The 16686-nt window shown below is 42.2% G+C and overlaps 1 long non-coding RNA gene across 1 annotated transcript; it reads right to left on the bottom strand.

Moving 5' to 3' along the window:
- Nucleotides 1-9004: 9004 nt before the first annotated feature.
- On the bottom strand, nucleotides 9005-9524 carry LOC121977701. Its single transcript, XR_006111009.1, has 2 exons — nucleotides 9459-9524; nucleotides 9005-9181 (listed from the first exon to the last, which is right to left on the bottom strand). It is a non-coding gene; the product is annotated as an uncharacterized LOC121977701 (long non-coding RNA).
- Between the last annotated feature and the right edge of the window lie 7162 nt (nucleotides 9525-16686).

Raw genomic sequence — 16686 nt, 5'->3', positions numbered from 1 at the left:
GCTTCAGGGTTTAGGAGTACCCTTCCCAATGGGCTGTTCGTCATCACAATAATGGTGTGCGCCAAAAAGTAAGGGCGCAACCTCCGAACGACAAGGACCAAGGCGAAAGCCAACTTCTCGAGACCGGTGTAGCGAGACTCAGCATCCTTTAAGATATGGCTTAAGAAGTACACAGGCTGTTCTTTGTCGTTTGACCTTACTAATGCCGAGCCCACAGCATGCTCGGTTGAAGATAAATAAATGCGGAGTGGCTCGCCTACGGCTGGTTTTGCCAACACGGGTAAGGAATTCAGGTAAGTCTTCAGTTCCTCGAATGCCCGATCGCACTCCTCGTCCCATTGAAACTTGGTAGCTTTACGTAGAATCTTGAAGAATGACAGGCTCCGATCGGCGGTCTTAGAGATAAACCTTGACAGCGCCGTTATCCGACCGGTGAGACGCTGTACCTCTCGAAGATTTCTGGGAGGCGACATGTCTTGCAATGCCTTTATCTTGCTGGGGTTCGCCTCTATGCCCCGCTCGGTCACGATGTAGCCCAGGAAGTGCCCGCCTTTTGCTCCGAATAGACACTTCTGAGGGTTAAGCTTGACTCCATATCTTCTCAATGTTTGAAAAGTTTCCTCCTTATCCGCATAGAGATCTGCTGCCCGGAAGGACTTGATAAGTATGTCATCCACGTAAACTTCCAAGTTGCGTCCGATCTGCTCCCTGAATACCTTGTTCATTAGATGCTGGTAGGTAGCTCCTGCATTCTTTAGCCCGAACGACATTACGTTGTAGCAGTAGGTGTCGTCCGCCATGACGAAGCTTACCTTCTCTTGGTCTTCTCGGGCGAGCGACACTTGATGGTAGCCTTGGAATGCATCCAGCATGCATATCAGCTCGCACCCGGCCGTGGAGTCTACCAGTTGATCGATCCAAGGCAGGGGGTAGAAGTCCTTTGGGCATGCCTTGTTTAGGTCCCGGAAATCGATGTAGACTCTTCACTTGTTGCCCGGCTTGGAGACCAGTACCACATTTGCGAGGCAACTCGGAAATTACACTTCCCTTATGTGGCCGGTCTCCAGAAGCTTCTCTACCTCCGCCCGGATAATTACATTCTGCTCTGCGCTAAAGTCCTTCTTCCTTTGCTACACCGGTCGGGCGTCTGGTCGGACGTGAAGCTTGTGTTGCGCTACGCTTGGCGAGACCCTTGGCAGCTCTTGGGTCGACCAAGCGAAGATGTCGCGGTTTCACTAGAGGCATTTGATCAGCTTTTCCTTCTGGTTCTCCTCCAGGTCGGATGCTATGAAGGTAGTGGCCTCCGGTCAGGAAGAGTCAATCTGCACCTCCTCCTTTTCTTCGTAAACCAAAGAAGGTGGTTTTTCAGTTATAGCATTTACCTCGACTCGCGGCACTTTCTGAGCGGACTTGGCTTCAGCTCGGACCATCTCCACATAGCATCTTCGAGCTGCCAGCTGGTCTCCCCGCACCTCCCCTACTTGATCTTCCATCGGGAACTTGATCTTCTGGCAGAAGGTAGAGACAACCGCCCGGAACTCGTTGAGAGCTGGTCGCCCCAAGATAACGTTGTACGCAGAAGGAGCATCAACCACGATGAAGCTGGTGGTCCTTGTCCTTCTAAGCGGCTCCTCTCCCAACGAGATAGCCAGCCGGACATGGCCGACCGACAAGACTTCGTTCTCAGTGAACCCATAGAGGGGGGTTGTCATTGGCAGTAGCTCAGCTTGGTCGATTTACAGTTGGTCGAAGGCCTTCTTGAATATTATGTTGACCGAGCTGCCTGTGTCAATGAAAATGTGGTGAATAGTGTAGTTAGCTATTACCGCTCGAATGATCAGGGCATCATCGTGTGGGACTTCGACCCCTTCGAGGTCCCTAGGCCCGAAGCTGATCTCGGGTCCGCTCGCCCTCTCCTGGCTGCAGCCGACCGCGTGTATCCTCAGCTGCCTTGCGTGTGCCTTTCTGGCTCTATTGGAGTCTCCTCCGGTCGGGCCTCCGGCGATGATATTAATCTCGCCTCGAGACGCATTGCCCCTATTCTCCTCCTCTCGAGCGGATGGTCGAGGTCATTCATGCGACGCCCGATGGTGGGCTCCGGGCTGCTGACGATGCTGCTGCTCGGGGGATCTCCTTTCTACTCACTACAAGAAAAATGTCATTCAACAACACTCAAACGACAATGGTTTTATACCAAACCGTTGTCTTTTTGCCTTTTAACAACGGTTTTAACAAAAACTGTTGTCTTCTAGTAATTTTTTTGGCCTATGACAACGGTTTTTAACAACCGTTGTCTATTTATGTTTTTTTGGGGATACAACAACGATTTTTAAAGGGTACGACAACAGTTTTTAAAACTGTTGTCTATGTGCGCTTTTTTGGGATTACGACAACGGTTTTTAAAAACCGTTGTCTATTAAGTGTTGTTAAATGTAATTGTTTTTTCTTTCGCCACTTTTTCTCCTTCGTCATTTGTCTGTTTTACGCCTTATTTTTTTCTGTCTCTTTCCCAAAACCCTACTCTTCGCCGACTCCTCCTCACTGCCCTCTTCGTCGCCTCCCTCCTCACCACCCTCTTCATCGCCTTCTTCGCCGCCTCCCTCCTCATCGCCCTCTTCGCCTCCTCCCTCCTCACCACCCTCTTCGCTGCCTCCTTCCTCGCCGCCCTCTTCGTCGCCTCAACTTTCTGCCTCGCCACCTCCTCCTCGCGGCCTCTACTTTCAGCCATCTTCACCGCCTCCTCCTCCTCAAGCCTCCACCTTTCTCGTCCTCCTCCTCCTCCTACTCCTCGTCTTCCTCTTTCTCCTCTCTCTGGGTTTGATTCGCTTCGGAAATGGCGGCATCACTCCAGTCGGTAGTGTTCCTCTCAAATCGTATTGATCCGCACAGGCGTCTCTTTGCATCCCCTGCGAGATCTCTTCCAGGTTTTTTTTCGCCTCTTTTACGAATCAGATAACTATTACTGATTTGTCTGATTTGGGATCTGAAGATAGCGACATTTCTATCTTCTTCTGAAACTCTCGTCCTTTTCCATCTCCATATACTAGTAGGAAGCTTGCCCTTTTCCTCACGCAGCACCGAGTCGAAGTGATCAGTCTTTCCTTTCCCGACATTCATCTTCTCACAGGTTTGTGTCTTAATCCTCGATTGCCCCTCCCCGCTTTTCAATTCTTCCCCTCATGGCACGGTCTTGTAGCGCTCTTGCTGGAGCACGTCCGAAGGATCTGTTGCGAGCACTGCATCCTTCTCTTTTTCTAACTATTTTCCTTGTTTGTTAGTTGGCACATGTTCCCCTTCCCTTTTCAATTTCTCCTCTCACGGCATAGTTGTGATGGTGGGTGTTGGTCTTGATGCCTGTTGTCATTGCGCTCATGCTGGTGCACGTATGAAGGATCAATTTTCTTCTTCAGACGTGTTCTTCAAAGATCTGAAATCCTTGAAGAAGGTATGATGCTCAATTTTGTTTTGTTTTATGTATCTCCTTGGCTTTATAAATGTTTGAGTAATTAAATTGTGCTATAGAAGACATAAATGGAAGAATGAGAATGAAATAAATCAGTCTGCATGCAATACCAGTAGATTTACCACCAATAAGCACATCTCCCATATTAAACTACCAATTCAATTTTATATAAAGGAGTGTGAAGAGGCATTGGTTTTGGATCCTGCTTTCAGGCGTGCACACCAAAGGTTGGCATCGTTGCTTATAAGGTTATAACACTTTAATAATGTTCCATTCTTTCTAATTCAAGTTTGCAAATTGATTGCTACTGGTCCTAGACTCCTAGTGTTATGCTGAGATATTGATATTACTTAATTGCGTATGATTCATTTCCTTGGAGCTAGTCACCCACTGCTGTTATTAATTATGACATGTAATTTATTTATGAATACTTCTATTACATAATTAATAGGTATAATTGAAGAACTATCTCAATTTTATCAAATTCTATTCTGATTGATAAGGTTGCATCTTTTTTTTATGGTAGAGTTGTCTTATGATTTTTGCATTGTTTATATTTGTTATTCAAAGTTGCAACATCAATCCCTTGTCCTTACTACAGTCATTTTGCTTGATCACAATTCTAAATTATAAAAGAGATCTTTTTGTAGAATTGTCAAGGATTGAACAGCTTTAAACAAATTACTACCCATATATTTGTCTTACATTCGTCTGTTTTAACTCACAATATTGGTAGATAGCCTTGGAGTGCCATTAATTGCAGTAATTAAAATATATCCTTGTGTTGCCGAAAAGAAAAAAAATAACATTGTTATTACCATATATTAATGTTGCTCCGGATGCACTTATGATTAATTGAATTCTAGACATACAATCAAGTGTCTGTTTTGTTTTCTATGATTAGTAGACCACACTGCAACAAATATTGTGATGAGAAATAAATAATAACACGTGAAGTTTTTTATCATGTTATATGAACTCAAGAACTTGAGAAGAAAAAGAAATTGTTGTTTTTTGTGCTTAGTTTGTTTTAGCTTTTAAATTTCATTATTCTTTCTTTTGACTCATTGTGATAAATGATGTTGATGAGTAAATCTTATACTGAAATATACATTCTTCTAAAAACCTGTTTATTTTGGTCAATAGGTTAGGTTAAGTTGAGAATGCTAGGAAACATCTCTTGTTAGGTTAAGTTTACATTCCGTTGAATTTAGGGAGCTTCAAGCAATGGAAAGACATTTGGACATGTGTGCAGAAGCCCGAAAGGTTGTAGATTGGAAGAGTGACCTTAAGGAGAGTGATGCTGCCTTCACTGAAGGAGCAAATGCTTCATCATTTGTAAACTCATACTAGCACTTAATCTCATTAGTTTGGATGTCATGTTAATGTTATTATAAGAGAATACAATAATGTATTCTTATAATGCTCACAATTGCAGGTAATGGCTTCAAAATGTGAAGCGTAACTTTGACTTCATCAACTTGAAGAAGCTGATATGGTCATATCTAATGTATTTAAACTTGATAGTGTAAATTCACCATCCTCAAATACTAAGTTTTTTGGTATGCTGGCAAATTCACACTTGTATGCTGTCAATGTCGAAGTGGACATGGCTCGAGGAAGGTAATGTTAAAGTGTTATATTGAATATTAAGGTAGTTTTCAATATTTTTATGTTCATTGAAAATGTGTAATGAATAATTTTCAGGTTTGAAAATGTCTTCACAAAAAGCAAAGTAGATTCATCCTAGAAATGTGGAGATATATACATTATTGAACAACACAAGAGCTATATCTCGAGCACGAGCATTAGGCAATGAACTCTTTAACTCAAGAAAATTTATGGAAGCAAGCTTAGCTTACGGGAAGGACTCAAGTATGACCCTGCAAACCTTGTTCTTTACTGCAATTCGGATAGTGCGAAAAGGCTGTTGAGGATTGCAACAAAGCTCTTAGTATTCAAGCCAACTACATGAAAGCCCTTCTTAGTTGTGCTACCTCATATTCAGAGGTGATATGATTCCCTTCTAAAATTTACCTGCTCTAGCAATGGAAGAGGTAAAAATATCTTTTGGAGTTGTCTTTTAGTTTATGGTAAAAACAGTTTCGAGTCACTGAAATACAATGGTTTTGCAGGTTGCTCCATTGGCCGTCTCAGATGCGACTATGCTTGCCCCTGAGGAGATTTTTCATGGAAAAGGAAACATCAAAGAAGATGCAGAGTTAACAAAATAAGAGAGGAAAAGGAGACGGGCCAACCGGAAAAGAAGATTTCGAAGATTGAAAGGTATCCTTTATTCGCTTATATTTATGGTTCTGCTTATTTTCATGCTTGTCTACAATCTGTGCATAATGGTCAAAAAAATTAGTGGCGAACTTGTGACAGACATGATCCACCACTTAGAATTACATAGTTCTTGTGCACAGGATTATATAATTTCATTCTGCTCTTTTTAGGTGTCCTCAAGAGTATTGGGAAGAATGCCGACAAGCTAAAAAAATGAAGAGACTTTAACAAATTAAGGAGCACTAGGAGCTGCAATCCCTCCTCTTCACCAACATCTAAGTAGAAAATCTTGTGTTATATTGTTCTACCTTTGTTTTAATAGTGTTATCATTTTGTTGGTTGCTTATGAAATTTTGTTGGTTGCTTATGAAATTTCTTCAGAATATTATAAATATTATTTTTGAATGTTAGAAAATTGTATATTAAATTTTATTTTAAAATTTAGTATTTTGAATGATTTATAATATTGGAAAATTGTGTATTAATTTTTTTTTTATTTTTTTTTTAAAAAGACAACGGTTTTTCACCGTTGTCGTAGATAGTTTAAAACTGTTGTTGAAAACCCTGTTATTAAAGGTAGACGCTCAAAGACAACGGTGAAAAACTGTTGTCTTTGAAGGAAAAGACAACAGTTTTTCACCGTTGTAAAAAATATTGTCTTTGCCTTCAAAGACAACGGTTAAAAACTGTTGTCTTTTGCCACCCCTTTTAACAACACGGCCTTTAATAACAGTTCAAAATGGCCTACGACAACGGTGAAAAACCGTTGTTGTTTGACTTTTTTCTTGTAGTGACTATTTGAACAGGGCTCTGTTGTCGATGTCGCCGGTCTGGTGATGGTGATCGGCGGTGGTAGCTCCTTGGCGCAGGATGAGTGATGGGGGGGGGAGGCTCCGACAGTCGCGGGTGTTGTGAGTAGCTGACTGATGGAGTGAACAAAACATCGGGGGTCCATACCTTCCCCTTAGGCTTGGGCCGATCAGCCGCGACTTGTTGAACGGCGTGCGGCCGAGTGTGCTGATGAGGACGGGCGGCTTCGGCTCGCGGTCCTCTGGGGGGCTGGTGACTGATGGGCTGCTTCCGCTTGATGAGAGCTGGTTGGTCATTCAGGGATTCCTTTCTTCTTGGCGCCTGGGCTTCCTCCACATTAATGTACTCGTTGGTCTTATGCAGCATGTGGTCATAGTCCCGAGGCGGCTTCCGGATGAGCGAGCGAAAGAAATCACCGTCCACGAGCCCTTGCGTGAACACGTTCATCATTGTTTCCGAGGTGACCGTTGGAATGTCCATGACCACCTGGTTGAAGCGTTGTATGTAAGCTCAGAGTGACTCTCTCATGCCTTGCTTGATGGCGAACAAATTGACACTGGTCTTCTGGTGGCGCCTGCTGCTTGCAAAATTAAGGAGGAACACCGTTCGGAATTCTTGAAACTCGTGATAGATCCGTCCGGCAACCTCCAGAACCACCGATGCGCCGATCCTAAAAGGGTGGTGGGGAACACTCGACACTTCACACCATCTGTACATTGATGCAGAGTGGAAGTGCTATCGAACTTACCCAGATGGTCGTATGGGTCAGTTGTCCCGTTGTATTCCCCGATCGCAGGGGGCACATAATGCTTCGGTAGTGGATCACGCAGGATGGCCTCTGAGAACTGCCGGTTGATCCGCTCGGGTGACGCGTCCGTTCGGGGCGCTTTTCCTTTTCTGACGTCTCGGACGGGTGCTTCGCCTGATGAAGATCCTTTGTCTTGATTATCTTGTGCGACCTCCGAGGGCGTCTGGAACAGAGCCCGATGAAACGGTATCGGGGCGGGCGGCGCCTCCATCTGGGTGTCGGTCAGTCCCTTATTTTGCCCCCATATTGAGAGCTGCTCCGGCCGCTCTTCGGGTGCCGCTCGGCCCCCCGATGCTGACGTCGCCTGCTACCACTACAAGAAAAAAGTCAAACAACAACGGTTTTTCACCGTTGTCGTAGGCCATTTTGAACTGTTGTTAAAGGCCGTGTTGTTAAAAGGGATGGCAAAAGACAACAGTTTTTAACCGTTGTCTTTGAAGGCAAAGACAACATTTTTTACAACGGTGAAAAACTGTTGTCTTTTCCTTCAAAGACAACAGTTTTTCACCGTTGTCTTTGAGCGTCTACCTTTAATAACAGGGTCTTCAACAACAGTTTTAAACTATCTACGACAACGGTGAAAAACCGTTGTCTTTTTTAGAAAAAAAATTAAAAAAAATTTAATACACAATTTTCCAATATTATAAATCATTCAAAATACTAAATTTCAAAATAAAATTTAATATACAATTTTCTAACATTCAAAAATAATATTTATAACATTCTGAAGAAATTTCATAAGCAACCAACAAAATTTCATAAGCAACCAACAAAATGATAACACTATTAAAACAAAGGTAGAACAATATAACACAAGATTTTCTACTTAGATGTCGGTGAAGAGGAGGGATTGCAGCTCCTAGTGCTCCTTAATTTGTTAAAGTCTCTTCATTTTTTTAGCTTGTCGACATTCTTCCCAATACTCTTGAGGACACCTAAAAAGAGCATAATGAAATTATACAATCCTGTGCACAAGAACTATGTAATTCTAAGTGGTGGATCATGTCTGTCACAAGTTCGCCACTAATTTTTTTGACCATTATGCACAGATTGTAGACAAGCATGAAAATAAGCAGAACCATAAATATAAGCGAATAAAGGATACCTTTCAATCTTCGAAATCTTCTTTTCTGGTTGGCCCGTCTCCTTTTCCTCTCTTCTTTTGTTAACTCTGCCTCTTCTTTGATGTTTCCTTTTCCATGAAAAATCTCCTCAGGGGCAAGCATAGCCGCATCTGAGACGGCCAATGGAGCAACCTGCAAAACCATTGTATTTCAGTGACTCGAAACTGTTTTTACCATAAACTAAAAGACAACTCCAAAAGATATTTTTACCTCTTCCATTGCTAGAGCAGGTACATTGACTTGTATAGACATATCCTCAATAACCTACATCATAACTTATGGTCAATCAAGAAATAAATACTAAAATATGAAGTCACAAGAATATGAAGTCACAAGGAATACAGAATATGAAGTCACAAGACTGAAATACTAACTAAGATCAATAAGTTGTCAAATTTTGTATCAATGATGGATTCCTTCTGAATTGAGCATTAAGCTTCATTCCAAACAAAAAGAGAAAAAGAATGACTGTACAATAGGTATTACCTTCTTAATAGAGAGAATTAAATTGTGGATGAATCTAGGTGCAGTGCAGTTGATTCCAATAGCAACGACTTTGTTGCATGAATCAGCCAGAGAAACACATTCAGCCATAGAATCTCCACTAACAACATTGATCCCATCCTTCGAAGTGAAAGAAAACCAAGCTGGAATTTTTGTGTCACACTCCAAAAGAAGTTCAACATATGCCTGTAAAAGAAGTCATAATTAGGATCCACTAAAAGGAACATCTTGAGCAAAATAAGAATCTCAAGTCTAGGGTTCCACTAAAATCAAGCTTCTTAATATTTGCAGTAGATTCTTGTAACAAACTCTGTTCTGAATTTCTGTTTTAGCTAAATCTTATCCAAAGACTCAACTATTTGTGCCATTTTACTCTTTGGTATTGAGTACCCCAAGTACCTAAATGTGCAACGAAGGAAGAGCAGGAACCATTGCTTAGCTCTACAAATACATCAAAAGATACTTGAGCTTCAAGTTTATTTGGAATTGTTTCAAAAGCAATTATATCAGCTCCAGCTTCAGAAAGAACTGCCTTCTCCTGTGAAAATCTTTGACGATTTCCACAGTAATTTCTTGGCCATAGTTTCCACTACAAACAGAACAATCACATGATCATCTAATGAAGACCTCCATATCATACTATAGTCCCGAGCAGCATTAACAAGATGAACCTATACTCAGAACCATCTGCTAGATATGCTCCATAGCTTCCTATTGATGCAGCAACCAACACAGGACGCTGCTTCAGGTTGATTGCGCCCTCACTGAATCCATAGCTTCCTATTGATGCAGCAACCAATAGCAGGAGGAGGGGGGCACGATTTTTACCGTAGCCTTCGAGGTTCTATAAAATTCACAACTCGCTATAGCATATTTATAAATTATAGAAGTATAATGAAACGATCCTAAAAAACCCAAGATACTACAAAAACACTACAGAGGTGAGAGTGGCACTGTTCCGAAAAGCAACGACTTGTCTCTTTGCCCTCCCGCTTAAAATGCTTGGGGGGGAGTAAGAGTTGTCAGCAAGAACGCGCAAGTTATGATTCTGACAAAGTAGATGTCAGCTTAGCTCTAGATCAATATAAATGAAGAAAACAGACAGTACAAAGAAGTAACAAAATCTTCCTCTTTTCAAAGAAAGAGCATAATGCAACCAGAACAATACCAAACAAGCATACCTGTGAAGAAAGTGGCTAATCTTTTGAGACTACTGCACAATATATAACGTGTTGACCCTTATCCTCCACTTGGATCCTTCCACACTTCACAGCATTTACCTATCCAAAGTAAGCAAGGTTCACACCTCACCATGAAAAATCATAATTTATAGCAATAGAAGAACAAACGCTTCCTCATCAACAACACTGATAGGGCTTCACAAAATTTAGTCACGAACCCTAACTAATAGTCAAAAAAGAGAAGGAAACTCATTCTGCTTGTCATCATCAGAAAGCCACCGCATGTATAAGAACAAGAAGAAAAAAAAACATTTTTTTGTGAAATACATAATAGTCATAATGGCACCTTTGAACTCCTCCGCAAAGAGATCCACAATAGTCTTGCCGGCCCACCTGTTCTTAACCTATATTGACTCAAGCGTTAGCTCAAACTTACGTGAAGCATCAAAATGAAAGAATCGAGCGAAGAAAAGGATACAGGTCTATTTTGTTTACGTGCTCGTCGTCCCCCTCATCATCGAGATGGACCCAAAAAAAGATCCAGCATCCATCACTATCTGAAAACAAAGATAGTTTTTTAAGTCATAAAAATTGTAATGGAAGAAGAATGATGGTACAAAAGAGCAAGTTAATCACAAAAAGGGCAAGATAAACTAGCAGATTGCATATCTGTTAAGAATAACACTTCTATTCTTGATGAGCAAAGAATTCATCTAACAGTATACTCACTGTCGCACAATACAGGACGCCCAAATGCTAATTATTAACAGATCAGCAATCAAGATCAATTGTTTAGGCAATCGGAGGATAGCATCAAAATTCATCTATCTTTTACCCTAAATCTACGTTCGTCAGAAGGAGTCACTGAAAACAACCAAATGGGATCACCCTCCATGAAATCCAAAACATGATTCAAATCAACATGAAAGAAAACTGAAGTATTTGTGGCTCATCAAACAAAATCCGACTACCTTAAAGCCAAACGAAGCATGGGGTTGGATCGCTTCTGTCTCAGGTGTGCCCTTTTAGGAAGGCAGGGTCGCCGGGGGGGCACCGAGGAGGGCGGACTGCTGCATCTCCAGATCGTTAATCTGCTGCTCTCGGTCCATCTTGATGATGAGGGGGACGACGAGCACGAGGAAAAAAAAAGAGAAGGGGCAATAGGTTTAGGGCTTGGAGAGGAAGGAGGAAAAAAAACGTAAAGTAGGTGAAGAGATCATAGGTTGGACGAAAATGCTTAGGGATCGAGAAGGTAAAGGGGGGAATGCGACGGCAAAAAATTTCGAGGAGAGGGAAAGAAAAAACGCGGCGGTAAAAAATGACGAAGGGAAAAAACGGCGAAGGAAAAAAAATAAGGGTATTCAACAACACTTAATAGACAACGGTTTTCAAAAACCGTTGTCATAATCCTAAAAAAAACGCACATAGACAATAATTTTCAAAAACTGTTGTCATAGCATTTAAAAACCGTTGTCGTAGACCCAAAAAAACATAAATAGACAACGGTGTTTAAAAACCGTTGTCGTAAGAAAAAAAAACTACTAAAAGACAACAGTTTTTATTAAAACCGTTGTTAAAAGGTAAAAAGACAACAGTTTAGCATAAAACCGTTGTCATTTGAGTGTTGTTGAATGAACATTTTCTTGTAGTGTACGCTACCCGCTCGGCCTGAGCTTTCTGCTGCTGCTCCACGATTTTTGCTACTCGCGCTTGGATGAGTGCGTCGAGTTCCTCTGGGGAGAGCGTCACCATGATTTGGCGTCCAGCTTCTTCCATCGTCTCCACTCAAATTCAGGTGTGTTCCCACAGACGGCGTCAATTTGATCCTGTCCGAGCGTTGAGTCGACGGACGCTGGGGACGTGGCACTCTCCGCTGCTGATCCGACTGGTGGCGTAGATCTCCGACGAACCTGCAAAGAAGCCAAGCTGGGAGGGGTTTCTCGGCGACGACCCTCCGACGCTCAAGTCAGGCAACGAGAAATGAGAGAGGCAGCGTAACTATGGGTACAGTGAGGATTCCTCATACCTTCGTCGACGTCTGGGGGTCCTTATATAGGACCCCGGGGAGGCGTGGGTACGCTTCTCGATACATGCACACTTCCCAAACATACCTTAACGAGCCCATGCCAGAAAGGTACCTCTGACGTCATTCTGCAATCGTCCGAGCATATCCCGGATGTGACGGTGGAAGCTTCCACCGTATGATCTTGTGTACGGCTTGGCCGCCAACCCTGCTGCCTATCGGCGACAGATGTCTAGAGGATGATGTTATCCCCTGTCTCCTTTGTCCTCTTGCGCCTCTTGTCTGTTCCAGGGCCGAGCGGTTAGGCCGCTCAGCAGGCATATCACTTCTGCCCTGGTTGTAGGTACCGATCCGACTGGGAGGACTCCCAGTCGTATGCTCGGATGAGATTCCTCCTGCCTGTCTTCGTTGTCATGTGCCCCGGCCGAACGGACATCCCGCTCGGCCCTGAAACTTTTTTACCTTAGAGCATCGGAAACCCGACCCCTAGTCGGGTTGTCTTTCATTCGGCTCGGGGGATTCCCGGCCGGCTGACCTTCTCAGTTCGGTCGGTCGGGTCTCAGGGTTGAGTCTCTTGACCTTTGACCTCCACGTGTCGTTGACCTTCCGCCAACGAGGGTCCCCCATCCTTACCACCGGATCACTTACATTTATGTATATGCATGCATACAATCGTAGTTTCAGGAATATTTGCACGATATATATACATCGAGTCGATCAATATCTGCAACTAAAGAGAAAGGATAAGTTAACCAAGTTTGCAGACTTGAGCACAAACTTCAAATAAGGGGAATAGGGTTGCAATTGAACTTTTCATGTCCAGTTCATTTTCTTTCTGAACTGACGAAGTTGGTCCCTCCACGGCGCTGAAAAAGGATAATAGATCGATAAGAGGTTCAGTTGCTTTTTGGTTTGTTAAGATTTCAGACCAATCCCCATTATTCGAATCCTCGGCTTTGTCCCCTTCTGCATTCACCTTCAATGGGCTTCGCTTGTTCGGTGTATCGATGTTGGACCTTTCAATCTCTCCAGGATTTGCTCCCGCTCGGCTCACGAGCTCTGCGCCTGCTCGACTCAAGGGCTCTATTCTCATTCGCCTTCGATTCTCACAGGCTCCATGCCCGCTCCGTCTACAGGATTCGCTCCCGCTCAGCTCATGGGTTTCACTCGCTTTGACGGTTAGGACTTAGATTATTCTTGTTAGAGTGTATACTGAAAGCCTAAGCTTTTATAAATATTTATTTTGAATAAAGAATCACATTTGGTCAAATTGTCTACATTTGTTTGTAGTTGTTCAATTAATTTATATTGTAGATAACATAGTATGTGGTGTCACATCGAAGAAGATATTCGTTTATAAATTATAAACAGTAGCTCACAACCAAAATGGAAGGGAACAAACCATTGGAAGGTCGTAGTGTAATTAGGAATTAGTTTATCTTAACTATATAATTACACTAGTACACTTAGAGTGTATTGAGTATGCCCATTAGAGGTCGTTTCTTTTATACTGACTTTATAAAGAAACAAAGACCTCAGTTATTATGGAAGTGTGTACTCTTAATCCTAATATAATAACAAGCACATATATTTGATATTTATTTCTTTAATTTATCAATGTGTGAGATTTAGTTCGATAAATCAATAAGCCCGATAAATTGGGAAATGATATCACTTATAGTGTGTGTTGTTGATTATAAAAGGAAACTGTGTCCTAGTGATCTAGATTGATAATGTCCCCAAGATGAGCTCATAAGGATTGTCATGTTAAACCTTGCAGGTGGATTTAGTCCGACATGATGATAAGGTTGAGTGGTACTATTCTTGGACTAAGATATTAATTAAATGAGTTGTCAGTAACTCACTTAATTAGTGGACATTCGACATCTTAAACACAGGGAGACTAACACACTCATAATAAGAAGGAGCCCAAAAATGTAATTTGGGATTGGTGCGGTAGTTCAATAATAGTTCTCTAGTGGAATGAATTATTATTGATAAAATTAAGTTGTGTGTTCGGGGCGAACACAAGATGCTTAATTTTATCGGGAGACCAAAACCAATTTCTCCTCTCGGTCCCTATCGTAGCATCTTATTTATAGAGTACTATACCCACCTATACCCACCTTCATACCCATGATATGAGGGGCCGGCCAAGCTAGCTTGTGGATCAAGCTAGGGCCGGCCAAGCCTTGGTTCATGGGTGGCCGGCCCTAGCTTGAACCCAAGCTTAGGTGGTCGGCCCCCATTAAATTAAAAAAAATTTTAATTTTAAAATTTTCTTATGTGAAAGATATAATTTATTGCAGAGATTTAAAATTAAAATATCTCTTTAAAAAGGATCTACAAAAGATTAAAGAAAGAGATTAGATCTCTTTCCTTATTTGTAGATTGGAAAGATATTTTATTTTTCTTCTTTATAAATTATTCACAAGTAGAAAAATTAAAATTATAAAAATTTCTTTTTATCAACCATGAAGGGATTTTAAAGGAAAATTTTGTTTTTTTAAAATTTCCAAAGACAAATAAGGAATTTTAATTGTTGATTGAAATTGTCTTGTTTGCTCTTATTGATGTGGTCGGCCAAGACATGAAGGTTTAGGAAATTTTGTTTAATTTTTCTTAATTAATTCATGTCAAGGAAAATTAAGGAAATTTTATTGTAATTAAATTTCCTTATTTACCAAAGCTAAGAATTATAAAAGAGGGGGTTGGGGTGTCTTCATGACACAACTTTTATTATTCTTCTCCCTCTTTTCTTCTTTGGTGTGGCCAGCCTCATCCTTTCTCTTCTCTCCATCCTTGTGGCCGAACCTCACATCTTCTTGGAGATCAAGTGGTGGCTGGATTCTAGCTTGGAGAAGAAGGAGAGGAAGCTTGTATCCCTTGGAGCATTGGTGGTGTTTTCTCTTCATCCTTGGAGAAGCTCTTGTTGTGGCCGAACCTTGCAAGGAGGAGAAGAAGGTGCTTTGGTGGTTTCTCATCTCGGAAGATCGTTACCCACACAACGTCCAAGGTTAGAAGAGGAATACGGTAGAAGACCTAGAGGTTTTTACTTGCAAAAGAAAAGGTATACTAGTATTTAATTTCCGCATCATACTAGTTTTATCTTCATGTAAAAATACCAAATACAAGAGGCATGCGATTCTAGTATTTCGAATTTGTTTTCGATGTTGTGTTCTTTTGTTTTTCTTTTCCTTGTGATTTGATTGTTCTTTTTGGTTGACCTAAAGTTATTTAAGGAAATTAAATATTAACTTTCCTTAAAAGGCTTTGTCTAGGCAGTGGTGGTTGTTCCTATATCCAAGAAGGTCATATGTCTCGCCATGCAGTCCTGTAAGCCAATTTTGGAAACTAATATTTAATGAAATTAATAACCTAGGTGATTTGGATCGAACGTGTTAAGTTCCGCAGGAGATCCAAGTCTAAACATAAAAGAACAAATAGATTAAACTTTAGATCAAACGTGTTAAGTTCCGCAGGCGATCCAAGTTTAATTTAAAAGAACACATGGTAGCTAGGAAAAGGTTCAGACCTTTGTACAAAATTTTTGTACAGTGGAACCATTAGGTTTTTCGAGTAGCAACAAACAATTCTCTCCCTGACTCCATGGATATTTGGGAGTCAAGAGATTGATATTATTCCTCTCCCCGACTTCACCGACATTTGAGAATCGAGGGATCAAGTCAGATTCTTAGCTGATCGACACCACTCCGCGATCAGGTATGATAAAGGCTTTGCTCCCTCATATTGCTATAGGCTCCGAGAGACCAATGACCTCTCGGTCGGCGTTCCAGACTCTCGCCCCAGTCTGAGTTATAAGAGAGCATGCTCTTGCTACCAACGACCTCTGAGTCGGCATTCCAGACTCTTGCCCCAGCGCGAGTTATAAGCGAGCATGCTCTCGTAACCAACGACCTCTCGGTCGACGTTCCAGACTCTCACCCCAGCTCGAATTATAAGGGAGCATGCTTTCCCGACCAATGACCTCACGGTTGGATTCCAAACTCTCACCCCAGTGCGAGTTATAAGCGAGCATGCTCTCGCGACTAACGACCTCTCGGTCAGATTCCAAACTCTCACCCCAGTGCGAGTTATAAGCGAGCATGCTCTCGCGACCAACGACCTCTCCGTCAGTGTTCCAGACTCTCACCTCAGCACGAGTTATAAGTGAGTATGCTCTTGCGACCAACATTCCATACTCTCGCCCCAGTGCGAGTTATAAGCGAGCATGCTCTCGCGACCAACGACTTCCTGGTTGGTGTTTTAGACTTCCACCCCAGTGCGAGTTATGGGCGTGCACTGCCATGCGCACATCGACTAGCTAGCTAGGTTTCCTCCCTGGCCAGGTACTCGTCTCATTCGCTGCTCGGTTAGCACTCATCTCACTGGCCGCGCTGCTTGACACTCGCGTCTCACTCGCTCTGCTCACGGGCTTCATGCCCACTCGGATCCTCAGCTTTGCCCCCTTCTGCATTAACCTTCAA

This window comes from Zingiber officinale, chromosome 4B (genome assembly GCF_018446385.1).
Source record: "Zingiber officinale cultivar Zhangliang chromosome 4B, Zo_v1.1, whole genome shotgun sequence".
NCBI lineage: Eukaryota > Viridiplantae > Streptophyta > Magnoliopsida > Zingiberales > Zingiberaceae > Zingiber > Zingiber officinale.
Note: the sequence above shows the minus strand (reverse complement) of the source record. Positions and strands in the feature narration are given on the sequence as shown.